Source organism: Echinops telfairi, unplaced genomic scaffold (genome assembly GCF_000313985.2).
Source record: "Echinops telfairi isolate 266 unplaced genomic scaffold, ASM31398v2 ScPeMD7_3533;HRSCAF=4204_0, whole genome shotgun sequence".
Taxonomy (NCBI): Eukaryota; Metazoa; Chordata; class Mammalia; order Afrosoricida; family Tenrecidae; genus Echinops; species Echinops telfairi.
The window spans coordinates 47,871,032-47,886,563 of NW_022107431.1; the positions used below are offsets into that span (position 1 = coordinate 47,871,032).

The following is a 15,532-nucleotide window of genomic DNA, read 5'->3' on the forward strand; positions in this document are numbered from 1 at the left end:
TACTGTACACGGTGTTTGTGTCACCACTACTGTACACGGTGTTTGTGTCATCATCACTGTACAGTATGTTGCTTTTCCCTTCATGACAGATAACACATATCGATTCTGTAGTTAGTCCTTTCTCATCTTTCCTTTTATCTCTGGTACCCATCAAAGAATGTTTCTTTCTGTGGGTAAACTCTTTGTGACTTACTATAATAGTGCTTTCAAACAATAACTATCCTCTTTTGATAGATTTATTTTACTCAGCATACTATTCTCCACATTTGTTAACATTATGAAGCGCTGTAGACATTCATTGATGTTGTATTGCATTCCATTGCCTGTACAATGTTTGTTTATTCCAGTTTAATTTTCTCCCAAAGTGGGCAACACTGCTCCCGGGAGTGCTGAAAAAAACAGATACCTACACTTTATCCTGGATTGTGGGTTCTATCTAGTAAACTTTTTTTTTTTTTTTAATTTTCAGGAGGGTGCTGAGTATTATTTTTCTGAAAAGGCTGAAATAGGACAAATAAGTTTGAGAACCCATGATTTATTCATTTATGAGTATTTTTTGAGTGCTTAGGTCATTTACATCTTTTTGGTTTTGTGAATAATGTTGAAACAAATGTGTGTGCCTATATCTATTTGTGTCATGGTCTTATTTTTCTAAGATATCGACCTAGTAATAGCTGGATTATATAGGATTTCTGTTTCCAACTTTTAAAGGAAGCACCATACAATTTTCCACAATCGTTTTACCACTGTACAGTTTCACCAGAAGCATCTGACAATTCCAATCTCTCCACACCCTTATCAAGATGAGTTATTTTCTGTCTTTGGCACCTTCCTATTATTACTGAGGTGAGAATATATAACAGGTTTTTAATCAGTTATTTCTTCTTAAAACAGTGCATATCGAATCTGTATATTTAAAAAGCTGCAAATACGGCTTTATTTAAGTTGTATCTTAAGAAGCAACATTTAATTCTTCTATAAATAACCTAACTAACCTAAAAAATAGAAGGAGTTGGGGGTTAATGCTAGCACTTTTACTAAAATAGCCTGAGTTTCAGGGGGGGAAAAAGTGGGTGGGGGGGAATCAAAGTTCTTGGTTCTATTCCAGAACATGACAGATTCTGGTTTGTGGTACTGAGAAATTTACATTTTAACAATAAAAATTACACTTAAAATTCACAATAAAGATAAAGTTATTTGTGGATTTCAATAGAGGTTTATCTCAATTTTTGTGGGTGCTAGTTAACAGACACATAACTATCTAATTGCTTACAGGGCCAGACTTTTTTCTTCTCTCATAAATTCTAGTACAGGCATCCTGGCACATTAAGATTTTGTTATAGAACTTTCTCACTGAAAAATCACACAGAATGGTTTTAGTCAGGGTATAAGGGAGTCATGTTGATAATGACAAGGTAGATTTTTCAGAAAATAGGAGAACTCGGGTTTTTGAGGATATGAGGGAGACTTTTTACTGTGTGTTATAGAAAAAAAGAGATTTGTAATCATAAAAAATAATTTAAAGGAAAAGCAAAAACAATCACGGTCATATCGCTGTTAATACACCTTGATACTATTTATACATACCCCCCCCCACACACACACACACCCCAGAGCAGGAACACTCGAAACTAAAACTCTTAGGGAACTGGTGAACAAAGTCAGATAGCCTATATGAACATTCTGACCATCGTTTCTCTCTTCTTTATTGCCGCCTTACGTATTTAGTTGCTCAACTCTCCTGACTTTCACAATCTCCAAAGAAACAGAGTTTTATTAGCTTTCGTGTCAGAGAAGAAAGGGTGGAAAGAATGGCTACTAGAAGCTCAGCTTAAGCTAATCACCTATTGCTTGCAATTTCCTGTGGAATACAGAAAATGTGATTTCATAAGTAGAATGTCTAGATTTCTTTTAAGAAATAAATGACACCTTATATCTTCCTTTTATTCTGTCACTCTAGTTCTAAAGAAATAAGGGGAAAGATAAGAAATTGGGGGGCAAACCAAAACCTGAAAGAAGTTTATAATACTCAAAAGCCGAAAAAGTTTCAAGAAGCTCTAAGAATACTCACTGTTGAAGATCAATGGTTGAAGCAAAATCCACCCGACCAAATTAAGGAATAAGAGGAATTTATAGGTTGCTAAGAAATAAATATTTTTAACAGGACTTTTTTTTGGCCAATGAATAGTGTTCTTGAGAATTAGCAGTTGGGAGCTTAGAGAAGATGGATAAGGTTTTGTTGATATTCGGGGACAATATCAAGTTACTCCAGAAATATCAAGGAGGTTAACATGTTGAACATACTCTGTAGGTGTACAATGCTCATATTTACTTAACTTTGGCAAGTATGCAAAAAGATGTATTTCAAAGTAGAGCAACACAACAAAGAGTATACCTTTTTTGGGAAGGAGGGATCTTAAGCAAAAGCATTGAATATTTATCTCAAAAAGTTGGTCATTCTATGCATTTTTCATTGTATCATTCCAATTTCTTAATGACCTGTTACTGTCACCGATTTCTAGTTTAAAACATATGATGGCAGTGGAAGTTCTAGGAACCTTAAAAATCCACCATTTAAATTAATTTTACAATGCCAAGGTTTGACTTTTCTGAATGAGTCCTTCCTATTGTTTTCTTAAAAAGCAAGACAGAGAGGGATTCGGGGGAGATGAGGGACCTCAATATTCAGGAAAGGAGAAAAGGATGTGTTTTTACACCCCCAAATGAAGAGTATACAAGCGTTTCTTTTCCTCTCATTTTCTCTGTGTGACTGGCAAATAAACACCTATCTATATTTAAAAACAATAAGGCTCTACAGGAAATACATCATATTTTTTTGCATTGTATACTAATTGTCATTTGATTCATGCCTCTCCAAACACATACTCCAGCCTTTTTACCCATTTTTCATTCAAACTGTTCCTTGCATAATTGCTTTTTGTTTTTAGTTCTCATGTTTCCACTAGATACAGAATTTTCTCTCAAGAAAATATTTCTAATCCTTTCAAAGCACAAATCATCACCAGTAAGAAAATAGGGCTTAATCTCATTGTAATTTAAGCTTTTAAATGTTCAGCCTGTCTCTTGTTTCTCACAACATTTGTAAATTAATACTATAATCTTTCTTTTTTGAGGGTATGAAAATCTGGAGGAGCAGAAAAGAGTGGGAGTGGAAGTAATAGGATATAGATGAATTAAATCTGTCGTAAAAGTGTCTATTGCAACACATAACAACCATGTAAGACTGAACAGAACAGCACAGCCATAGGGTAGTCAGTGTTATAAATCTTATCAAAGCAGATTGCTAGATCTTTCTTCTGTACAGTAACTGATTGGTTTAAAAGGCCAACCTTTTAGATATCAACTAAATATTTACTCATTATGCCAACAGACTTCTGTGTAATAATTAGACTTGTATGATCTGGCTCTTTGCCCTCTTCTCTGTCTCTTTCTTTCTGCAAGTGATTCTCAGCTGTGAGGCTTCTAGATGACTCTGTAATAACAACAGAGAGAAAAAGACAGCACTGAACCCATGACCGTTATCGACATGACGAAGTGACCAAAGGAATAGCTTTAATCACCTCAATTCCTCAGCAAACTTCTACCTTACAAATTCAGATAGACCAGAGGATGTACACTGGTACAGATGGGAACTGGAAACACAGGGAGGATGATCCCTTCAGGACCAGTGGTGAGAGTGGTGATACCGTGAGGTTGGAAGAAAGGTGGGGTAGAAAGGGGTAACCAATTACAAGGATCTACATATAACCTCCTGCCTGGGGGATGAACAACAGAAAAGTGGGTGAGGGGAGATGTCGGACAGTGTAAGATATGACAAAATAATAATTTATAAATTATCAAGGGTTCATGAGGGAGGGGGGCCAGGAGGAAGGGGGAAAATGAGGAGCTAATATCAAGGGCTCAAATAGAAAGAAAATGTTTTTAGAATGATGATGGCAACAAATATACAAATGTGCTTGACACAATGGATGGATGGATGGATCTTGATAAGAATTGTAGAAGCCCCAAATAAAATGATTTTAAAAAATGAAGATATTGGGAGCACATCACATTTTCTTTGATACAAAAGTGCCTAAAACCAATGAGAAATCAGATCACTGGGAACTCCTAAAGTTCAGATCTTCATTTCTAAATATTATTCTCCATTTAGAGCTATCAGGAAAAGTAGCTTATTGCACAGGTTGGACAACAGAAATAGTAACAAGTCTGGAACAATGTGTTGCTCTGGAATTTAAAGAAACAGTAAGATTATTCTGTAGATACATCACAAGTGTACCAGAGTCAATGTGGAATACTTGAATCTAAACACATTTGCTATTGTTTTAGTCAAAATTTTAATAAATGATATTTTGTATTATAAAGCTTTGGAAAAAAATAAAATTTAAATCATTATCAGTGATATGCAAAAGATTTGGGGCAAGAGCTGGATAGTAATTTGGATTTGCAATAGAAGAGGGAAAAATCAAGATCAATATATGTTGTGTTGTTGCTAGGTGCAAGTCAGTGCCGACTCATAGTGGCCTTGCACAGGAAGCACAAGTGACAGGCTGCTGAAGCAGGCATCCTCTTTCTCCAGCAATGCTTCTCACCATGTCTTTTCTCCTTCTTGCTTGCTCCTACTCCAGCACCCCCTCCCCTCCCCACCTTCACACTTGCCCCGTTTACAGTATGACAGTCGCATATGAGCAATAACACTACCAAAGGAACAGGTGGAGTTATATTTTTTACCTTCTTTTATTTTCTTTGTATTTTGAACTATTATAATCTTTTACTACTATTTTCTCATTAGCTCCTACTTCCTCTATCTGTGTGGACCCACCCCCGTGAGAATACATGCAACACTCAGGCAAAATCAAGCAGGCCTGCATATCCAGGCACACCTATCCAAACCAGGTCACCTTTTATCTTTTTAACATAGGTCTTGTTTCTTTTCCTATGAGTGAACAGACCCATCACCTTTATGCTGCCATAGTAACAGAACTCCAGCATCCACATCAAAACCATGCCCCCATCATTTGTTTCTCCTCTCCTTTGCACATCAGCCTCTTCATTCTTGTTTTCCTCCTCTTTTTCTTTCCTTTTCTTCCTTTTCTCTCTTGTTCCTTCTTTCTTTAATTTGATGTATTCTGTTTATATAGAAATCTTATTGTTAGGGTTTATTTGCTTACATTTTTTCCTGCCACAACTTTTGTTTCTGCTCTCTTTTTCCTTTTCCTTGGAAATATATTTCTTCAAAACTTATTGATTCTGATTACGACTAGTCTGTTGGCCTAATCAGAGTGTTCTTTATTATGATAATTACTATTAATTTTATTTTATTCTCTCTTCCTCCTCCGCACTTTCCCAAGTTACCTATTTCTCTCTGCCTTCTCCATTTTTCTGATATATGTTTGACAGCTCCTATTGGGCCTCTACATGTCACACAAGAGTGCCGCCTATGCCTACATGAACCATGGCCACACAACTAATTGTTGCAACAAATACTGATACTGAAGAAACATTAGTCAACAACCGTACACCCCAAATTGAAGGAAAACAAACAAAAACAACAAAAAAATTCACTCAAACCTAACAGGATACTCTGAAAAAAGAAAGAAAAAAAAACCCAGCTTATAACTCTGAGAAATAGAAGAATTATGTTTAAGCCCCTTCAATAGAGATAAGAAAGCCCTAAGAGAAAATAGAATATATTGAAAAACTAAAAACCTTACACCAAAAGTTATCCCAGAAGATCAGGAGAAATAGACAACATGGTAAAAACCCCTGAGGAATAGAATGTAAGAAGAGGAATATTGAGTCAATGAGCTCAAAGACAATCCCTCTGATGACAACCAGTGAGAGAACAATCAACAAAGAAAAGCAAAGGAACCCAAAGAAAGTCTGAGAGTAACGTCAGGCACATCACGAGGATCTCCCTGTGTCTTATTGGGATCCCAGAGCAAGAAAACAAACAAAAACTAAAGCAAAAGTAGTCTGAGAAATCAAGGAAGAAACTTTCCCCATAATCAAAAAGGAGGAGAAAATAATTATTCAAGACACACAGAGAACGCCAAATACGACAGACCCCCAAAAGAAGTCACACTCATATAAGAATCCTGGGGGCAGATAGGGAAAACCTCCCCAAACGGCCATGTGTTAAGCTGCATTGTTTAGAGAAACAAATCCAGTGACACTCATCTATACAAGAAAGAGCTTTCTATCAAGAAGTAATTACATATTAAAAAGGGATCCCAGTCCGGTCCAACTCAAGTCCATAAGTCTGATGATAGTCCATAAGTACCTCTTCAGATTCTTATAGACTTATGCCAGTGATGCAGAACGGTGAACCAGGAAGCAGGAGGATCACAGGCTGGTTGTTGCAAAGTTGTGTAAATCCAAAGTCAGTGGCAACACGGCAGGGAGTCAACCATTCTCATGGTCAACAGCTGAGTCCTAGCAAGCGAGGGACAGAGTTTCACAGATACCACTTATTTGACAGTTTGACTCCACCTTCAGCTACAAGTGTCTAATAGACATACAATCATCCAACCACCACAAATAATCTGCAAAAGAAAACCAGTGAGGTTAAGCTGGAACTTCTCAGTAATAACTATGAGAGGAAAGGACAGTGAAGTGACATGTAAATTTCTTTAAGAATATCCATATTCATGGATACTCATTCATTCCCACTGAGTTCGTGCTGACTCATAGTGATTCTACAAAACAGGGTGGAACTGCCTTTGCGTATTTCTGAGACTGTAACTCTTTACAGAATGAGAGAGCCTATCTGCATCCAGTGGAGTAGCTGGTGGTTTCGAACTCTGGATCTTGCAGTTAGCAGCCCATTGCGTAACCACTATGTTAACAGAGCGCCTTGTATTCATGGCTAGGATGACTTAATATTGTGAAAAATCAGTACTACCCCAGACAATCTATGAATGCAACACAATTGCAATCCAAATCCTAACTTCATTCTTTAAAGAAATGGAAAAGGTAATTATTAAATTAATATGGACAGGCAGAGATCTAGGATAAGCAAAGAACTCCTTTAAAAAAACAATGTGAGAGGCCTTACACTACCTGACCTCAAAACCTTCTATACAGTGTTAGTGCTCAAAGTAACCTGCTACTGGTACAGGAATGTGCAGGGGCAGTGCATTATCTACTGTGGCTCTTCTAGCCAAAGGCTCTCACTCCTACCAAGCAAAATTTTCCTGCATGGATCTGGTGAGAAAATGGGAGAAGATACTGATAGGATTCAGCTGTGTATAATTTCAAACAGGATCCATGGAATGCCATCCTGCTGTGTATAAAATGAGCCCTCCGAGGAACAAGGGGATGGATCTCATTACCAGTAAGACCCAGGAGAGTAGTACATCCTCTATACACGGAACCTCCTGGATCCAGAAGATGGTAAAACATCAGTGGAGCAGCAGGACAAGAAGCTCCAGCAGGGGGCAGAGTGGTGAACTTCCCTACTCAAGGAGCAAGTAAAGGCTGGGTGCTTTTTTGCAGGAGTCTGACTTGCCGAGTAGGGTCCCTCTGGGACCTTAATTGGGGAAACTGGGCTTGCTGACCTACAGAAGTGGAGTGCTTGCTTTGCGGCTGAGACTTACTGGAGTGGTGTGGCACCGGGCACTTAACTCAGGGAACTGGGTTGGCTGACCCACGGAACTTGAGCTGAATTATTTTGAGTGGAGGCTTAGAGTGGAGTGGTATGCCACTTTTAGCATTTATTAGCAGGGCAAATAGAACTTTGTAACGTGTACTGATAAACAACTATCCTGAGCATTTCTCACTGGTATTACAACCTGTTAACTTCCTTAATAAATCCTTTAATCATGAAATTTGTCTGTGGAGTCTATGCAGTCATTCCAATGGATATTAGAAACTAAGAGTTAAAACAGGCAAAAGCAAACTCACTGCTATCAAGGTGATACCATCCACAGATAGTGACCCTGTGGGACAGGATAGAGCTGTCTCTGAGTTTCTGAGACTGTAACTCAGTACAGGAGTGGAAAGCTCTGCCTTTCTCCCATAGAGTGATTGGTGGTTTCAAACTGCTGACCTTCCAGTTAGAAGCCCAATGTGTACCCACTATGCCACCAGGGTTCCTAGAGAGGTAAAATAGAGAACACTAATTTAGACAACACAGGGAGTTACATAGACTGATAGAGCAGAAGAGAAAATTCAGAACTAAAGACATATGCCTACATGGAACTGATTTTCTACCAAGGGCAAAAAACATTAAATGGGAAAGAGACAGCCTCTTCAATAAATGGTCCAGGCAGATTGGATCTCCATTTGCAGAAGAATGAAAGAGGACCCATACCTCACCTCATGCAGAAAAAATGAACTCAAGACAGATGATAGACCAAAACGAAAATCCCAGAGCGATAAGTTTCATCAATGGGCCCTACTGCAGGTCATACACACTAGCAAATACAGTAAACTCCAGGTTTTCCTGGAAACTGAAGATTTAAGAAATTTCTTAAGCTATTATTGAGATGATCATTGAACTTTAACCAACAATATCCTTTGAAGTGTTCTTAAAGATGTTTAACTACTCAAACTTGTCTGTCATAAGCAATATGCCCTTTAAACAATATATGGGATTAAACTGCAGTTGTAACTAGAAAGGGTAGATAGAAAATATAGGGTCAGTGCATCTAGGTAAATGTTGGAGGAAAATCTTAAAAAGAGACGGTAATATAGTTGCGCAAAACCAAGAACCTAATCATTGTTACTGAACTGAATATGTAAAGACTATTACACTAGTGTATATTTTGCCATGTATATTCTAAACAACAAAAACTAATACTTTTTTGGAAAAGAGATTATTCTGAGTTAAAGAAGCCTTTCACAAAATATTGTACAGTCTATGTTTTGTACAAATTCTAGCAGAAAAAAAATCAATAAAGACCGACAGCAGATAGTGTTTTCTTAGGGCCAGGATAAGAAAAATGATTATAGAGTGCTAAGTAGAGGATCTATTTTTAAAGTAAAAACCTTTCTAAAATTGATGGAAGTGACAGTTGTACAAATCTGAATATATGAAATCCATTGAATTGTACAATTTAAATAAGTAAGCAGTGGGAAGCTTTGATATTTGAATTATATTGCAATAAACTTATAAAATATACTGTGTGATATTCACAAATTCAGAATTAATATTCATAAATTCATTTCTGGCATAAGGCTGACACCAAAATTCTTCTTTTTTAATTTGGAGGACTATTATTTACATATACTTTGGAGATCATTAGACTTCAGAAAATCAACTCAGATTTTTTGAACCAAGGAAATGCCGAAATGCAAACGAGTTTTTGAATCACTGTAAGACCCATTTCAACAGTTTTGTATTATTTAAGCCAGGAATTTTGAAAAATAATAGTGACTCAGCACTTTTGTCTAAAAAGAAAACTGTAGAACTGGTACTAGCTATATCTTCAGAATGTATGAAATTTTTAAAGCAATATTGTAAGCTAAATTATAATTTGAGGAAAAAAGATGAACAAAAATCAGAATGAAAATAAAATAATTTCTCCTGCAAAACACTGAAAAGGGAAAGAAAATCACAGTTTGAAAGATTTCTTAAAAATATGTTTTAGTATATAGTGCAATAGGAAATTGGATCTAAGCCTCTGTTACTCACACTTTGAGTCGATTGGTCAGCATCCAGCAGTGTTTGATCCTTTATTAAGTGGACTTGATAGAGATGATTTGCTATATTAGTAAATGAACACTCCTCCTCATCTTCAAAAACTCTGAAAGGCCCTCTTATATAACCTCTCAAACGATTACGAAATATGTACTATTTGAAAGTGGTAACAAGTCATGAGCAAAGTACAGTCCTTGGGGAAAGAGAGAGACCGACAGGAAGGATAGTCTCTGATTGATTTCCTGTGCACCTGAAATCCCTAATGGAGAAGTCATTTAATGAAATCAAGTTACTGTGTACAGATAATATATTTATCTTAAACCCTCTAACAGCATTTATGTAACACTTTCCAACCTGTGCTTCTATGGTAAAACACAAGTGTAAGTACTGAAGAGTCTGAAGAGATTGGCTGTGTTTAAAAATTTATATCTTAATATTATCTAAAATTATTTCTTCAAATTAATGTAATACAAACCAAATTCACTGCCATTCAATCAACACTGACCCAATAGAGACCATATAAACGTAAGGGGTAAATAACACAAAAATAAAATGTGAGGGGTATTGTTGAAATAAGTTCTTTATGTTTAACCTTTTTGGGTAGTTATTGTTGGTGGTGGTGTTAGGTGCTATAAAGTTGGTTCCAACTCCTAGTGATTCTATATGCAACAGCAGGAAACACTGTCCAATAATGCACCATCCTTACAATGGTTCTATTTGATGCCATTATTTCAGCCACTGTGTGAATCCAGGTTGTAGAACATCTTCCTTTCCTCCATCCTTCACTGATCATAAAGCGCTTTTCCAGGAACTGGGTCTCTCTTGACAACATGTCCAAAGCATTTGATACAGAAAATCCTGATCCTTGATTTTCAATTGCATTCTGATTGTACGTTGTCCAGGATATAGTATTGGTTTTCTTGCAGTTCATGGCACTTAAAATATTTTTCACCAGCATCATCATTCAAAAGAGTAGTTTCTTCTCTGATCTTCCTCATTCATTGTCCAGTTTTCACACATATATGAGGCTACTGAAAATATCATGGCTTGTGTTAAGTATAATTTATTCCACCAAGTGACATCTTTGCACTTTAACACGGTTCAGAGGTCTTTGGCAGCTGATTTTCCTAATACATTGTGCAATTTAATGATGGGTGTTCCGTGAGTCCTGGTGTTGAATCTGTGTCAAATGAAGTCCTTGACTAGATGGATCTTTTCTTTGCTTATTATGATGTTGTTAATCGGTCCAATTGTGAGGATTTTGTTTTTGTTTTCTTTTTCCAGTGAATTGTAATCTGTATATATATAGTTCCTCATGTTGTGGTGACCCCCAACCATAAAATTATTTTTGTTGGTACTTCATAACAATAATTTTGCTACTGTTATGAATTGTAATGTAAATAGCTGATCTGTAAGATGTATTTTCATTGTTACAAATGGAACATAAAACAATATGTAATTATAAATTGCGAAATATTTATTTCGAATTGCAAATAAATAAAATTTTGTCTTGAAGCATGGTGTAGCATGGGTAACCGTCGTCATGCCAGGTACTCATATGTGGGTGTATCTGCATGTGGGCGGATCCACCTGGAGATGGATAGAGGAGTGGTGTCTCTATTCCTAACCTCTTTCCCTGAAAATAAGACAGTGTCTTATATTAATTTTTCCTCCCAAAGATGCACTAGGTCTTATTTTCAGGGGATAGCTTATTTTTCCACGAAGAAGAATATGGTACACATTTATTGTTTATTGTTTTATTAAAAGAGAGCTCGCACCTCCTGTCTGCTCCGGCTGTGCTGCGGCCAAGAGTGACCTGTGTGGTGGCACCCGCAGCTTCAGTCCAGAGTCCAGAGTTATGGTAGCTTCGGGGGGCCTTATTATCGGGGAGGTCTTATTGGGGGGGGATGCCTTATATTTCAGCGAGAGGCAAAACTCTGAGTAGGTCTTATTTTCGGGGGATGTCTTACTTTCGGGGAAACACGGTAACACTATTGGAAATACGTGCTTTTCGATGGTCTTAGGCGACCACTCTGAAGGGGTCATTCGACCCCCAAAGGGGTTACAACCCACAGGTTAAGAACCACTAGTCTAGGAGGGGAGGGGAAAGCAATGCACTACTAGACTGTTGGCAGGTAGTGAGTTGAGTGAAACAGAAATGGTAGTCCACAGGAGGGTGAAGAGAAATCAAGGAGCACCAGGCGAAGCGTGAACTATTGAGGAGGTTGACTAGAAGCTTAAACTGCTGCAACCATGTTGAGGTCATAAAATATTTATTGGTTTAAGAACTATGTTAAATTGAACAATTCATTAATCAGAGCATTAAATGAACTATTATACTTCCAGCAATAGAATTTATTCTAGAAATCCCACTCTACTCTAGAATATATTCTAGAAATTTACTCTACAATTTATTCTAGAAATCCCACTCCTGTCAATTGTACTTAGACTTTATATGGTGTATGGTCTTCTAAATATTTATGTGATCATACAGCAACATCTTTCTGAGATGGATAGCTGTTGGGGTTGAACTTTGTAGTAGAAGAACAATCAGACAGTGCCAAAAAGGGATATTATTATATTAAGTAGTGAATTTGATTGTACCATAATTTTTTAAATCATATAACATTTTCAGAATTTCCCCCCAAAATGAAATTGATATTCTTTCCTCTACTTTGAAAAAAAAGTAACACTCTAAGTAAATTAAAATAAAAAATATTTTTGACCATGATGGATCTTAGCGATCCATGTAAAAAAATTGTTAGAAATTCTACTGCCAAGGAAAAGAGAGTATCTGCTGTAATCTTTTATTCATTTCCCCTGTAGAATTCAGATAATGAGATAGAACTATATGTTAACATTGAAAAGTAAGTATATCATATATTATTTAAGATATGATGAATATATTCAAGATATTAAAAAATTAAAATACAATAAAAGATTAAATAAGACAAAACAATTAAGCCACTTCATATTCATTGTAAGAGAAATAAATAGAAAATTAATAGTGCAAAGGAATTTCCAACTCATAATAGCATCAAAGATTAAAAAAATACCGAGAACACAATCTGTTAAAAAAAAATAGTCTTAAAATTATTTGAAGAACAGCAAAATAAAGTAGACTGATTAGTAGAGTATTAGAATGGTGCTGGATGCAGTTAGAAAAATGGAAGCCAACAATTTTCCCAGGGTTAATCTATAGATTTAATAGATTTTAATTAGCATCTAGCAGTCAAAGGGGGGATCAAAAAGGGATTCGAGTATTTTAGCATTTATTTGATGGAAGATTTGCCTTATCAGATTGGGAAAGTGTTACCTGTTTACACTATTTAAAACATGATAGAACTGGCACAAATCCAGTAGAGAAGGCCCTCTGAGGGAATATGGGGTCAGGAGTTTGACTACTAACCACATGGTTGGTGGTTCAATCTCAAAGGCTGCTCTACTGGCTAAAGATAAGGCTCAGTTCTGGTAAGGTTTATAGCCTTGGAAATTCATGGAGACACTTCTGTTTTGTCTTATGGAGACACTATAAATCAGAATCAATTCAATGCCAGTGAGTTTGTTTATCAATATTTGGTAAAAACAAACAAACAAACAAACAAAGTCTATATCACAATGTTTACTGAAAACATGTGGGAAAGTGTAGATGTTTTTATAATGAGTCATGTTGGGTCAGTGGACTAATTTTGGACAAATATGATATAATGTTCATTCCTCACATCACATGGCAGATGTGAATGTCAGATGTCATTTTACTTAATATAAATATAAAAATAAAAAGCTCAAAACTGGAAAGATTATTTACATAATCTTTATGATAGCTGAATGCTTTCTTAGCAAGAAATCAGAGACAACAGCAAGTAAATAAAGATTAACAAATGAGTTATATAATATACAATGTTTTCAGCAACCCTGCTCCATAGGGTTTCCGTGGCTGCCGTCTTCACAGAAAGCTTCTATGGAGCTGTTGGGTCAGTTTGAACCACCAACCCCCAGGTTAGTAGCCAACCTTAAGGTTATAGTCAAGGACAAATCATTTGAGCCACCCAGAGATGATAAATGCTTCTGAGAAGACAATAAATGAAAACAAACTAAAGAAAAATGAGGGATTTAAAAACCTAGGAACATATTTAAAAGATGCTCGATTTTATAACAATAGAAAGAAATAAAAATTTTCAAGAATGACATCTTTTTATCTAGCACCTTAACAAAATTGATGCTTCAAATTCCTAGGAAGCAGTGCTTTCATGAGGAAAGAAACCTTTTTATATGCTATTTGAAGACATGTAAGTTGATGAATGATTGGGGGGAAAAAAGATAACTTAAAGCATTTGTATAGTTTAAAGCATTCATATAGTTAACCTGAAATTCCCCCTCCCCTTTTTTAATGTTTTTATTAGGGGTTCTTACATCTCTTATCACAATTCATACATTCATACATTCTGTCAAGCACATTTGCACATATGCCTCCATCATCATTTTCAAAGCATTCTCTTCCCACTTGAGCCCCTGATATCAGCTCCCCATTTCTTCCCTGTCCCTCCCCTGCCCGTCCTTCCTCACGAACCCTTGATAAATTATAGATTCGTTTTTCAATAACTTACATTATTCTCTGTCGTCCCTCACCCAATTTTCCATTATTTGTCCCCCTGGGAGGGGGTTCTAGGTTGATCTTTGTGATCGATCCCCCCGTTCCCCCCCAATCCTCTCCTAATCCTCCTGGTATCTCTACTCTCCTTGTTGGCCCTGAGGGCTTTATCTATCCCAGATTCCCCATGTTGCGGGCTCTTATCTGTAGCAGTGTGCATGCTCTGGTCTAGTCTGACTTGTAAGGTAGAATTGAGGTCATGATAATGTGGTAAAGGAAACACCAAAGAGCTAGAGGACAGTTGTGTGTTTCATCAATGGTGCCCAGCTATCAAAAGATAAAGCATCTGGGATCCTAAAGGCTTGAAGATAAACAACCGGCCATCATCTAACTCAGATGCAACAAAGCCCACATGGAAGAAGCACACCAGCCACCAGCCAGTGTGATCATGAGGTATCTATGGGATCAGGTATCAGGCATCTAAGACCCAGAATAAAACCATACCCAATGTAAATGAGAGGGGGGGCATGGAGTGGAGACCCAATGCCCATCTGTAGACAATTGGCCATCCCCTCACAGAGGGGTAACAAGAAAGAGAATGAGCCAGCCAGGGTGAAATATAGCACCAATGAAATTCCCCTTTTAAGGAAACATTTCACCAAAATAGAAATGCACAAAGATCTTTAAGAATACTTGTTACAATATAACATATACAGTTTCTGCCCATAATACTTATATATATATATGAATGATTGTGACAATATAACAAATATGTAATTGTTCATCAATATAGATATATAGCTCACAATTAAATGTACTAAGCCCTAACAAGAAGGGAGTTCTATGTACTGATGTGAACATTATTTATCTATATAATTGCATTAAAAACCAAAACATGTTGTTACTAATATATAAACAAATGAATAATTCGCTATGTAGTTTTGAAATATGAAAGGAAATAGCTTCACATTATAATAATCAAAAAATATGAATGAATTGAACCAGAGAATAAGACATATCTAGGGAAATATCTCTAAGCAATTTCTGTGACATCCTTAAGCTTTTTTGTTCTTCAGATCTTTTGGAGCTAAATAATGTGGAAGGTGGGATGAGAAGAGACGAGGCGATGGGCGCTTGAGCCAGTCTCTTTTGGCATACTCAACGAAGTGAACTCCTTCGAATGTTCCCATATGTGCGATTCTGCTCTGATAATCCTTGAAATAAAGACAAGCATAGTATCTGTTGATCCCAGATTGTACTTCTAAAAAGAAATAATCTAG

General features: G+C 36.6%; 1 protein-coding gene across 2 annotated transcripts in view; it reads right to left on the bottom strand.

Annotated features, from left to right (window-relative positions):
• The window catches only part of LOC101645077 (amine sulfotransferase-like), a 35,823-nt gene extending 26,080 nt beyond the window's left edge, over positions 1-9,743 (bottom strand). Inside the window, exons 1-2 of one of the 2 annotated variants that reach the window (XM_045294711.1) lie at positions 9,656-9,737; positions 4,978-5,147 (exon numbers count right to left, since the gene is read on the bottom strand). The gene's annotated coding sequence lies outside the window, so the exon portion shown is untranslated. Of the gene's footprint in view, positions 1-4,977; positions 5,148-9,655 lie in introns of both variants that reach the window. The other variant, XM_004702202.2, reaches the window with a different exon arrangement.
• Positions 9,744-15,532: the final 5,789 nt, after the last annotated feature.